Genomic DNA, 14,406 nt, shown 5'->3' with positions numbered 1-14,406 from the left:
CCAGGCTTGGTACATTTCAGCCATCTGTTGTTTCACCTTATACATTTCCTATCTCATTGCATGAACGTCCATTTCTTCTACTTCTTTCGATGGGTCAACAATACTCATATCAGATTCCCGGCCAGTCATGTTCACTTTATCTTTAGACCGGGTGTTGTATGGATGAGTTGCCAGAATGCCAAACAACTAACCACCTACCTGGACTCAACATCAACAACAGCTTGGTCAATGGTTAGGGCATGAGCAGATTTGATAACCGCATGTTAGGGAATGAATGCACCTAAGCAGTTTAACGGATTCTATTATGCATTTGCTTGGCTGCTTGCGTCATCCCGGCTTGGTCATTTGCAACTTTCTTCTTTTCTCTTTTCTTTCTTTATCCTCTCATCGCCATCGTTTCTTTCCTTTCATTTCTCTTATTTCTTTTCCTTTTCTTTTTATTTTTCTCTCTTGTTTTTCCCCTCTTTTCCTTCTCTTCTTTTTTCTTCTTTTCTTTCTTTTGGTTATGATCAAATCCTATGGAGATTGCCTACGTATCATGACCCCGCATGAATCAGACCGAGCGTAGTTCTGGGGGATAAGTGCGAAGAGACAATTTTTTGGAAATTTTCGATTTTTCATTAATAAACATTCTATTACAAACTAGACGCTTTCAGAAAGGAAAATAACAGACTCGAAACCAAACCAAATACAAATTCAAGAACTTCTGACAGACTCTGACGCGAAAGGGAAAAACAGACTCTAACAGACAATAGACTCTAAGGAGAAAGAAAATGCAGACTTGAACTACGAATACATTAAAGTTTTAAATTTGGGTGCCCGCGGGGCGTCATTCGGCCTTGCCGCAGGCTTAGGTGTAAGACCCCTTTCCAGCTGTTCCAATTCATACATGATTTGCTTCACAAATATCATCACTGCCGAGAAGAAAGTAGTGCGGGTCATGTTTTCACACACCCGACATTTCCTGGTAATAGCATGAGCAATAGTCAAAATCTTGTCCCTGGTTCGATCTTTCTCTAGGAGTAGGTGCTCTATCTGATCCCCTCTAGCCTTCAAAACCCGAGAATCATGCAGATGTTGTTTTTGTAACTGCTGTATTTCATCTTCCATCAAGGCCATTAGATCATAGCAGTGTTCACTTTCGGTTTCAATAGCCTTGGCTTGTTTAGCCGCCTCACTCTCTAAGGTGGTCACCTTCCTTTTTAGACTGGCAATGGTCTTGTCATAATCCTTCCTCATCTGCTGTAAGTACTATGTGCGCTCTTTTGTTCTTTTTGCCCATTGTGCCTGGAGTTGTGCTATGGTACCCTCAGATTTCTTCAAATCATCCCGACACTCACTGATTTCCCTTTTCAACCCTTTTATTAACCGCTCATCCGACCGACTCCTTTGTTGGTTGTCAACATCTATCCTCATTTGTCGGATTTGAGCTTTCAGCGCCTCATTTTCTTGGGCCAATTTGTTCTTTTCTTCCCGATCGGCATCAACTTGCAAACTATTTTCAAATTCCAGGTCTCTAATCTGTCGCTTCAGCTTGCCTATTTCTGCCCTGTAACCCTCTTCTTTTGCTAACCAACCCCATTGCTCTTGTGAATCATTAGTAAATTGTTGGATATGGGCTCTTTTGGTGGGCCTTTGGGGAATCTGGAACCTTTTCCCAAACCACGGATTATACCTCGGGTCCACCTCACCTTTCGCCAGATCTCGGACCATAGTCTTAGGCTCGAGGAACCGGCATTCGTTCCATAATTTGCGAATTTTATCTTCCGGGAATGCGGCTCTCGGGCTCAACTCAATGATGTGCTTGCTCAAGTCTTCATCTTTGGGGACGATTTGAAACCTTCCCAGTTGGCGTAGTACCCGATGGGGAGCATACGGTTGGATACTCCGAACACCCATTAAAAGAATATGGCACTCTCCCGCTGACATATATAGCACCTCGGTAACGGGCAACCACCCAAATGCCCATTCAATTTGATCGGCAATCAATGACCTCAGTCATATGAGCCAAGCTTCGGTACCTTCAGGAAATGCAATACCCCTTACCCGCTTTTCAAATTCTTCGATACAGCTTAACCTAGTCAACCCATAGTTCATGTACCCCGCCCGGTGGCACAAATGTTCTTGCATCCATAACTGAAGTAATAAATTGCAACCTTGGAAAAAATTTCCGCCCTCCCTGCACACAGTCAATGCTCAGTAAATTTCTGACAAAATCAGGGGGACTATAGTACTATCCGGCCTTTTAATCGCAACATCAACCATCCCCACAAGACCTGCTTCTATTTTCTTATCTTCTCGTGGGCAAATCACAATTCCTAAGAATGCCGTTATGAATTCCAAGGTTCGTCTTGCTTCCCACTTACTTCTGTTTCCAACGTGGGCCAGTCCCAGATTTGGTTCTTCAAAACCCCAAGGATTACCATAATGCTGATACAGGAACTGAAGAGTGCAACATTCTCCCGACAAATCATCATTCTGCACACTCCGGCTGATGTTTAGAAAATCTAAAAATTTGTGCGGAGATACCTGGTGACAACAAATATTGACCCCTCATATTTCCATCCAGACCCGCATAACCCGCGACTTCCTCCAGCGCGGGCGTAAGCTCAAAACCCCCAAAGCGAAACACATTGCGGGTCGGGTCCCAAAATGGTATTAAGGTCTCAATTACATCCGACTTTGGCTTGACATTTAGTAGACCGACAAGACCTCCCAAGATTCTAGCCACTATTTATTTGTTGCCTTTTCCTAGATCATTCCACCACATGTGGAGCTGGAGGGGGACCTCATTAAGTACGGTGAAAGATTTCCTTGCCTTTGTGCTCATCCTGCACATTTATTAAGGTGATTAAGAAAAAGGTAAATTTGTTTGATTCAAAACAAGACTACTATTTTTCTTTTTTTTTTCTTTTTTTTTTCAAACTAAAATGAAGGACCCGATTTTTCACACACGGCCTTTCAGCACTTCGGTGACGAGGATTTAAAGGCTGTGTGGATTAACCGTCTTAAAAATGACCAAAGGTGGCTATTTATGCAAAATCGGCCTTCCGACGTCCCTTTTGGGGACATTTGGCTATTTTTGACAAAAACGGCATCACCCGACTTATTTATGTTGACAATTAAAATTTGACATTTTTTGGCTATTTTTGCAAAATGGGAGGTTGGACCCAATGAGGGTTGCCTACGTATCTCACATCCGGTGAGAATCAAACCTGCGTAGTTCGGGCGGAGAAAATAGCTATTTTTTGAAAACAAGATTCTTTTTCCTTTTTCCCTTTTATAACAAACAAACAAACTATTTTTTCCTCCGTTTTTGAAAACAAAACAAACTAAAAATAAAATATTCTTTTTCACGTATATTTGCTTTTTGAGTAAAACAAACAATTAAAAACATAAAATATATATATATTTTTTTCTCAAAATTTCGGCAGAATTTCGACGGTACTTGGCATTAGTTTTATTCTAAAAATAAGTAATTAACTTTCTACACTGCTATTTCTTCTCTCTCTTTTCTTTTCTCAAATTTCTGATATTCCCGAGATTCAGAAGCTGGTCAGCATGCAAGCCCGAAAAAATAAGTGCACAGAAAACAAGTAGGATGCATCAGGATGGTCTTTTTCATTTCAGGTTACTTGTCCTAGACGGACCCAACTCCTGTGTTGAGTCCCCTAAGTCAAATGCACATGATGCAAATAAGCGTTCCTACTAGGGATCCGGCATGAAGTTGAGTTATTCTAGGTTCAGAACCTGGGTGTTTGCTCTAGACCTGGCTTACCCGAGCGGACAGCTCGAGCCAAGGGGAGGCAGCGTACCGGGAATACAGAAGCTTCGCCGGCTTTGCAACTTGTCCGAACCTCGTTCTAAAATTGGGATATGACTCTAACAGAAAAGAAGTCACACGAAGTGCACACTTCTTCATGATTTAGAAGACTCAGAGAGGAGATGGGTTTCGACACAGTTTATATACAGTTCACGAAATATCAAAGCGGTAAAAGCAGTCAATTAGCACATTAGGCATAGATCATGTAACAAAATCAGATAAAGCCAAACACAACAATTATTCTAAGCTCGAATTCTTGAACCCTGAACCAGAGATTCTGGGTTCGATTCCCCATCAGAGTCGTCAGGGCTGTCACTCCTCCTTTTTCTACCTACATCCGTAGAAGGGGCGTAAAGGAGTTTTTCCACTTAAAAGACAATCGGAACGGGATTTATTGTTAAAATTTAGAGTCGCCACTTGGGAGATTATGGTGTCCCAAGTCACCGGTCGAATCCCGAACCGAGGAAAATTATGACTCTGTTAACAGTCTGTGAACCAGAAATCCGAGAGAATTCTGTTAACCCGGGAGAAGGTGTTAGGCATTCCCGGGTTCCGTGGTTCTAGCACAGTCGCTCAACTGTCGCATTTAGCATATTTATCTGATTTTTATTACGTGAAGAACCTAGATGCCAACTTTTACTTTTAACCGCTTATTATTTAAATTTTAAAAGAAAGTCGAACGTCGTTTGAACTGTGTTTTTGGATCACGTCACATGAAATGCACCCGCAATCCTAGACACACTTTATTCAACGTTTTGGGATTTGATTTGGGTCACATGAAATGCACACCCGAGTTTAGGAAATTAATTTTATTAAAATCGCACCTAAAGTGGCTAACGCATTATTATCTTTTGGGAGGGCCGTAAAATTCGTTAAACGGCCCATCCCGAATTTCTAAATATTTTTGGTAAGCATCGAATGAGGGCCCCGCAATTTGTACATTTTATTCGGCGAGGCTCGTCTCAACATTTTTATTTAAAGGTCCACCTTAAAGTAAACTATGATTTTCTATATTATTTGTCTCTAAAATAAAGAAAATTCTAATCAATTAATATTATAAAACTCAGGTTTCTAGTTCAAGTCCGGGTCCAAACAAAAGGAAGAACCTTTTAGTTTGAACCCGCTACCTAACTCAAAGCCAAAATTTAAATTGCGTTCCAACTACGAGGTATAACCTTCAATTCAAGTCCAACTTAATGGGCAGCTCAAATGGCGTACAGACCTTACCGCCCATTCCTTGTAAGGAAATTAACTGGACCCAGACGTGAACCATAGACAAGCCCAAACGGTGGTGGCGTCCAAATAATATTGAACCTAGGTCGTGACAAAGGGATGCCAAATTTGGTTCAGAAAGAACGAATATGCACTGAAGTGTCTTCAAATTACTCCAGGTGTTATTAATGAAACATTGATCACTTAAAATCTAGTGTGATACCAGATTATCTTACCAAATTCACTAGGTGACAAACGAATTGCAAATACTGATTTTACGACACAAAATGGACTAATTGATTTTTGAATTAACTTTCTACATTACCAAATCAGCGTTCAATTACAGGCCCAATTCAAAACGATTCATTATTCAAATCACTACTACTAGGCTAGTACTCAAGCAATTTAGTATTTCAAACTAGTTGGATAGTGTAATTGAATTAAATGAGACACAGACCTCTTTGAGCTTGTTTTTTTCCGATCACTGGAAACTAATCAATGCTTAAAAGCTTTCATTACAACTAACATTAACCACTAACAATTGAGAACTAATCATTATTCACTAACACATTGCAATATGCTATTCAACCTGACGTTATAAATTCACAAATTGAATCAAAAGGGAGTGACAATAGTAACAACTAGCTAAGCAGCATTTTCAGAACTTTTCATTCCTTAGAGTTATCTAAGGCTTGAAAACATAAACACAACACTAGTAATTCGAACGAACAAATGATCCTGAAGCTCGTTAACTGACCATCCTGTGTGTATCATTCAGGTAAGTGAAATTCAAACTACACTTCAACTATTATGTACACATATATGCACAGTCCAGTCAACCTAATTAATAGCCCTATTATTACACATTCCAGTTCAGTTCAATCACGCAGCCTAAATGTGGCTGCAATGTCCAGCTATAAATCACAAATGGATCTATTTAATTATAGTGAAAATAACAGATCCAAAGTAGAGAATAGATTTCCGGTCTATTTCATGATGTCAACAGTAGGAGGATACATCAAAGCCAGCTCAAATGTGTACCTGAGTTCGAAATTGCAAGGAGAAATAGGAAGGTCAGCAACAATAGACACAACAACAGCAACAGCAAATAGCAGTCCAGAGATCTTTAAAAACCCAAGCCAATGCGATAAATCTAACCACAATAAATTTCAAACAACCAGCAATAATCCAGCAACACAACACATTCAATGATTAACACCAAAACCAACTTGAGTAAATCAAAACAGGACACAACTGATTCCAAATGTTCCTTGACTTCAAATATCGAGCAGAAAATAAGAGAATTCCAGCTACTTTCTGGTCTTAAGTGGACCAAAACAGTTGAATTAAACTGAAAGTAATCTAGCTAAGCAATGGAACAGTAGATTTTTTTTTTTGGATTTTTGAGTCTTGTTGTTTGTTTTTTTTTTTTTGGTTTTTTGCAATTTGAATTTGTACTTCAGATATGAAAATCAAAGAGAGGGAGTTTTGGGAGGAATTTTTAGCTCCCCCAAAAAAGGACCCCTCACACAAGGCATTGGGCTTCCTTTTATAGGCACAACCAAGGGGGTCTCAAATTTGTATTTGCGAAGCAGCCCCCATTTTATTTCTGTTTAAACCCTTATTTCTACTGAAATGCCCCTTTACACCCACACCTAGAAGCTTCTAGGGAATTCTTAGCTAGATTCCATACCCTGAATTACCCCAACTACCCTCAACTTATCCCCAAAATTGCTAAAGTAGAACAACTATATCCAAACAAATCCTAGGGTCTGAACTTTCAATTAGAAAAATGAAATCCTAGTTACCATTATCCAATTATCGACTAAACAGCATTAAAAAACCAAAATAAGTACCAAGCTACCCTAATTCAACTAATAACAAAATGAAAAATCTAGGGAGAAATCTACAGTGGCATCAATTAACTAAAATGAACCATTAATCCTAAATATTGAATTAATTAAACAAGCTTAAAATCCAATCAAGCAACTTAAATCGACTGACTCATGTTCTGGTCGACTGATGAAGCAAAAGAATTAAAAGAAGAAAGGATGAAAATAAAAACAAAAGAATCAATTAAACCAGATAGGCATGCAAACTTAACAAATAAGAACAAAAAAAATAAAAATAAAAATAAAGATAAAGAAAAGAAGAAACTCACTGACAATTCTTGGATTTAACTCGGCCAATTTCTAGTGGTATTTGAACCTTGTTGACTATGAATTCTTCATGAGAGAGGCTTAATGACCATGTAATATTAGCTTGGTAGCTTTACCGAGAGATTAGGGTTTCCGGCCAACTTTGAATTAAGATTCGAGCCATTTAACTGATATTTGAGGACAACTGGTTGTGGATTTGGGTTAAGGGAGTTGAGGAGATTCGACGGTGTGAATTTGGTCAGATTTGGACCACTTTGTGACTTGGACGGAAAAACTTTAAACGGACATTCGAAAGGTTTGGTGTCGATTCGAGGGAAATCAATGGCATGGTTGGAAAGAGGGGAACGAGGAGATTTACGGGTGTATTTCTGGTGGCCGTTGGCGCAGGTGACGTTCGCCGGCGACAGTGACTCCGGCGGTGTTACAGAAGAGATACGAGGAAGACAGACTTGATTTTTTTTAGGGTTAAGACCAGATTTAGGACAATTATATTAAAATGGGGAAGATGGTTCCTGGCCGTCGGATCAAAAGAATTTAATGGCCAGGATTTACTGTCTCCCAAACGACGTCATTTTGAGGATTAATGAATTGGACCGGGTGGGAAGGGGTTGGACTGGGTCGAATTATATTGGGCATTTGGGCCTGAATTAATTCAAATATAACAACCCACTTTCATTTCCTTATTATGTATTTTTATTTTGTTTTTCTTTCCAATTGTTTTCTTTTTCTCTTTTCTTGTTTTGTATTTATTTTCTTTTCATTGTTGTATTTTTATACTTTTCTTTTCTGATTTTGCAAGAAATTAAAATAAAGTCCTAATATGTTTCAAAGTCAAACTAATTAACTCCTAAAATTATTTAAAAACTATTTCGTGACGAATTCCCAATTAAAACAATTAAAAAGTGAACTATTTTTATTATTTTTCTCATATTTTATTCTAAAATAAATTAACCCCTAATTAATACTAAAATATGAAATTAAGTCCTAGATGCAAATACATATTTTTTTTTGTATTTTTCGTATGAATTAAAATGCACAAATAAAGTGCAACAATTACCAAAAAATGCCACAAAATTCACAAAAATTGTAAAATAACAAAGAAATTGTTTTGTTTGAATTTTGGGAATAACTCATGTATAGGGCAAAAATCACGTGCTCACAGGAGATATTAAATACACCAAGTTAAGCTTATCTCCTTCACGTGTAACCCACATACTCGAATCTGCCCGTTTTTATGCACCTGAGGAATGAACCTAGTTCATCCTGAGTTCCTTTGTCAGTCTTTAAAACTAACCTTTACTTGGGCCAACACTTTGTAATCTCTTCTCTTGTCACATGCACTCGCATTTATTACTGCTATGCAATTAATAAGCAAGGACCATCCCTGACTATGTTAATGTCAATTCCAGGCATCACTGGGGCAGCCTCTCCTAATAGCTTCTTGAAAAATTGTATAAACACCTGTTGGATCTGTACAAGTTCAGTTAATCTCACATTCTGTTCTGCACAAATAGAAATGACTCTATTTCTTGCTTGTCTAGCCTTCAGTTGTGCATGGAAGTACTTAGTATTAGAGTCCCCATGAGTAATCCAGGTAGCCCTCGACTTCTGCCTTAAGATCTTTTCATGGATAGCATCCCATTTCTCAGTTAACAGCAAAATATTCTTCTCTTACTCTATCAGTTGTGAATTTAAGTGATCATCATTCAACTCCTGTTGTATAACCTTTAGATCCTCCCTTAGTTGTTTGAGCTTCACCTCCACTGATGAGTATTTCCTTTGTAGTCCCCTAATATGAATCTCCAATAGTTTCAGCTTCCTATAAATGGTGTACATAGTGTGCTCTTGTATGGCTTGACCCTATATATATTTCACTGATTCCTTATACTTCTCCTGTTGCAGCAGGACATTCAGTAATCTGTATGGCTTTTTAACAAGCACCATTTGTATTTCAGTATTTAATAGAATAGGTGTGTGTTCAGAGCATCCGGGAAGTAGATAGATTGCTTCAATATCTCCATACGACCAGAACCATTCAACATTACCAACACACAGTCTATATGACTGTATATCCTATCTTCAGGCCCTCCACTTATTACTCCATGAAAATTGAGCCCCTTTCTTGTTTATTAGCCCTACACCAATGTCACTGATGCATTGCTTGAAATCAAATACTTCAATTTGGTGCACAGGTGTCCCATTTATTTTGTCCTCCACTGATAAGACACTATTAAAGTCCCCCATGATCAACCAAGGACCTCTAGTTGCTGCGTTGATGTTCCTCAATTGATCCCACAAAGGTCTTCTATCAGCTATAGTATGTAGCTCATACACAATAGTTATGTAGATCTGGAATACAAAGTTTCTATCTTGTATATGGCAGTGAATCAATTGTGAAGATAGCTTCAACACCACTAGATTTATATTTGTTACCTTCCAGCACAACCAGATTCTATCATTGGGAGCTTCAGAGTAGTTATCAGTAAACTCCCAATCTCGACCTATCCTCTTTTGAATATTCCTTGCTCTGTTTTGTTTAACTCTAGTCTCCAAACATCCCACCATATCAATTCTATTTGTTGTTAGGAAAATTTTAAACTCCCTCTGTTTGAAGGACTTGTTTAGTCCTCTTATATTCCATGTGCTGAATATCATGCTGGTTGTATAATGGTTGGAGTATGCCCTTTGTTAATCCTCTGCATTTGGCTGTGCTCATTGCCTCCATTGATATCGGGAGGCTCACTCTCCTGAATCCTCAATGTTGCATATTTATTTCTCCTTGTCAGCTCCTCATAATCAATTGGTGGTTGGTCTTTTTTACTTGATCTACCATGATATACTATTGCTTGTTTGCCTCTTTCTCCAACCTGTATTTGAACCTCCTATAGCTCTTCTTGTGGATCCTCCTTGTCGTTAGTTTCTTTGTTTGCATTAGGGGTTCTATCTCTTCAATTGTGACAACATTAGAGCCCGTTTGGCTTAGCTGATTTAACCAGCTGATAAGCATTAGATGCTGAAAAGCACTTTTAAGTGCTAAAGCTGATTTAAAAAATAAGCAGTTACGTGTTTGGATAAAAGTGTTGAAATTATAATAAGCAGCTGAAGAACTGGGTATACGAAGAGTTTTATTTAAAAAGAATTATTTTAGGGTTAGAATAATAAATATTTTGGGTAAACCTAAAGTGCCTATAAGCTTAAATTTGATAAGTTGGGGGAGACCAACTTATGACTTTTGGCTTATTTTTGGCTTATAAGCACTTTTAATTTTACCAAATGCGTAGATAAGCCAAAAAGTGCTTATAAGTCAGTTTGACCAGCTTATAAGCTTATCCAATAGGCTATAATTATGTATTCTAGTCCTTTATTACACTCAAATTTACTGCACTTTAATTGAGTTTGAGCTTTAATCGCTAATGTCTTGCACTAATTGTGTGTTTTATGCCTTGTAGGATTGATTCCGAGCTATGTAGATGTTATGGAATGAATTTAAGTGATTTGGAGCTTTGAAGTCTGAGTAAAAACCCAAGGAATTAAACCGGGATCGTATTCGGGGATCAACGGCTGATAGAGCAACAAAACGAAGAATAGAGTAGGCATATTGCGCACTGTCTAGTAAAATGCACATAACTTTTTTTCAGAACTCTATTTGGGCTACACAATATATTGTTAGAAAGCTAATTCAAAGGGATACAACTTTTACTTTTTACGTTTTTTCAAATTCCAAACGTAACAGGGTGCAAAATGCAGTCAAAACTGCTATCGCGGAGCTGAGGTGGGCTAAGGTAGTACACTAGGAAAGTACCGCGCCCGGGCCGCGGACGTCCAGGCCTAGAAACTTGTCCTTTTTTGCGTAGGAGAAGGTATAATAGTTTGTGCCCGACCCTACTTGGTATATATACATGGAAAAACGATATTTTGAGGGGAGGAGACCAATTTTTGACACAGATTCGACCTAAGGAAGCAGAGACACAATAGGAGCAAGACGGAGAATTCTTCTACGAGTTTTTCCTTCCTCTTCCTATTTTTTCATTGTTGGTTATGACTTTTAGTGTTGTAGTTTTACACATTATTATGAATAACTAATTTGTTATCTAGGGTTTTGATAGAACCTTTTGTAGGATAAATTCTTGTTATATTTTTATATAATTGAGCCGTTGGATTTCTCTACTTGTTCAACTACGTGTTTGTCATTGTTGATTGAATGACCATCAATTGACTGTGCCTATTTAGTGTGTAGTGCTCGAGAGAGAGTACATATTTAGGTAGTTATTGAACAACGTCACTCCTAACGTATGTGAGAAATCAATATAGTGGGTTTAAAGGCAGGTTTAGAAATAACAAAGCCTTGACGTGGTCATAATGAGCGGTTAGATAAAGCCAACTAGCGTAGTTCGAGAGAATATGTCTAATAAATTGTTGTAGTTGCTCGAGAGAGAATTACGGTACCTAAAGTGCTCACGACCAGTAGAGAATACATTGGCAAAATTGTAGGGAACATAGCTAGAAGGATTCCGACAATTGGGAAAATCATAACTCTAGACCTCCTTAATTTATTCTCCAACCCTTTGTCGTTAGTTGATAATTTTATTGTTTTCTAGTATTTGCTAGTTAATTAGTTAGAAATATAAATCTCAATCTTTATAACTTAGAAAATTGTTCAAACTTGTCTTTTTAGTGATATTAAATAGATATAGCTAAGCCTTGGTTCTCTGTGAGATTTGACTCCGGACTTTTAGACCGGATTATATTTGCATCAATCGCTTATCCTTTTTAGGACTAGAGTTGGGCGTGATCATCCTCCACACCTATTTTTGCTTCTTACCCTTCTTCTTCTTCTTCATTTGCCTATCTGCTTGTTGTTCCAGCTTGCATTCCCCATTAGAGTGTCTAAATTGACTACATTCTTGACATAATTTGGGCTTCCATTCACAGTTTACTATTTGCTCCCTTATGCTACCATTAGGATGTTCTATATTCAGTGCATCTGGTAAGAGTTGTGTAATATCCATTTTTATCAACACACGAGCATAGGATATTCGTTGACACTGAGCTGTGAGTTTGTCTGTACATATAGGCTTGCCCAAGCAACTCGCAATTCTTACCAGATTTTCCTCAACCCAACATTTGATAGGTAAGCCTGGGAATGTGACCCACAATGGTATCACAAGCATATGCTCTTTATCAAACTCAAAATCAGGTTCCCAGTTCTTTAGCACCATAGGTCTGTTATTGAAAGTATATAGTCCCTGTGCCATAATCTGCAGTTTATCTTCTACTGATTCAAATCGGAATATGAAATAACCATCATCATGTAAGTACCATAGGTGTAATGACTGAATTCCAAACCCCATAAGCAAATTTCAGCATCTCTTTGAATGTTGGATTCCTCCCATGACGTACCCTATAAGTGTCGATTCCCATTTTTGACATTGCAGCTCGATTTCCTTCTGATTCAGCTTCACAATTTTAACTCCATCCCTAACCTCAAGCGGGTAGAAATTGAGTTGTAGTCCTTGCTGCGTTGTTCTATTTCCTTTGACCACATCTTCCATGGTCTCTTTTCTTCCCCAGATCCAGTAGAATAGGTCAATTTCCTTGTTGCCGTAGCCATAATGTTCTCTGTTAGTTTTGTAATTTCAACTTCCTTAGGCGGCGGAGCTTGCATGATTGTCGGTGCACTCCCCATCCCTGACATCGAGTGTAGCAATTGCACCAGAGCTTGTTGTTGTGCGATTCTTGTTTCAGGTGTTACCATTCGATTAAAAGTCTCCTCATTACTATTAATCGACTGTGATTATTGCGAATTAGGGTTCCGATTACTTTTTCAGTGAGTCATCGTTGTTGGCGCACATTAGCTATCCTTGCTAAACATGCGCCTCCAGAGCTCCGCTCAAGGGTTTTATACGGAGCTTAAACATAGAAAGATTTAAACTCTAAAGCACACATTTAAAAGCTATTAGAAAAAAAAATTCTTTCAAGACTAAGGGAAGAACTTTATAATTGTAGCTTGTTTCGTAGATTTCATTCTCTTACTAGCGACATAACGCTTGAATTCATGAAGATTTTTGTCCAAACTTTCAGCAAAAAGGTATCTAATAGCTTTTCCTTGAAGGCAACCTAAGAACTTAACAGTTAAATCTTCTATCTAAATATTTTTTGCATTTGTCCAATGAAAAAAATAGCATGTGCAAATCTTCTGTATTATACAAGATAGAAACTTGTTCAATGGAAAAGATTATGTGTAGATTTCTAGAAATATTATTAGTAATCTTAGAGAATTTATCTGGCTGTTATAGAGGGGTAATTTTACAAAGAGAGTTCTGCTACAAATATGGTTGTTGGTGTTATAGGTAAAATGTTGTTATAGAAAAGTAAAATATAACTTAAAAAATCGGTTCCGAAGAAAACTTGGCTTTTATAGTAAATGGTTGTTATATAAGGATGTTGTTATAAATATGTCTGACTGTAATAGGATTTTTTATAAGCAAGCAGGGGCGGCTTGACATATTTTGTGGCCTAAAGCCAAATATTAATATGAGGCCTTTTTTTTATAGTTTCTATCTTAATTCAATATTTTTAAAAGAAAAAAAAGAGTTAACCCAAATGTCACCCACCTAATCTATTAAACTAAAACTTGAGGTGGATGTGTATGTATGTGTGTGTGTGCATATACACACACACACACACACACACACACACACACACACACACACACACACACACACACACACACACATATATATATATATATATATATATATATATATATATATATATATATATATATATATATATATATCTGTGTGTGTGTGTGTGTGTGTGTGTGTGTGTGTATATTCAATCTGTAGCCTTTTCTTTTCAAAATTAAACAATAAATTATTATTGAAAAATGGGGCTCTCAAAAATTGGGGGCGTAAAGCACTTGCCTTAGTGACTTGTGCATTCGAGCCGACCCTGTAAGCAAGATTCGAATTTGAAAATCTCTAACAAAAGGGAAAAAATAATTACAAAAAATCAAATTATATGACTAATATGCAGTTTTTTAAAAGGCAAGGCGTTTTACATATGCCTCAGCGAGGCGCAAGCCCCGAGGCATGGGGTATAAGCTCCATTGATATTTAATTTTTAATATTTTATAAAATTATATAATTACAGTAAATATTTATAAACATGTAAAATTGAATAAAAATATATATATATATATATATATAT

This window comes from Nicotiana tabacum, chromosome 1 (assembly GCF_000715075.1).
Source record: "Nicotiana tabacum cultivar K326 chromosome 1, ASM71507v2, whole genome shotgun sequence".
NCBI lineage: Eukaryota > Viridiplantae > Streptophyta > Magnoliopsida > Solanales > Solanaceae > Nicotiana > Nicotiana tabacum.
Note: the sequence above shows the minus strand (reverse complement) of the source record.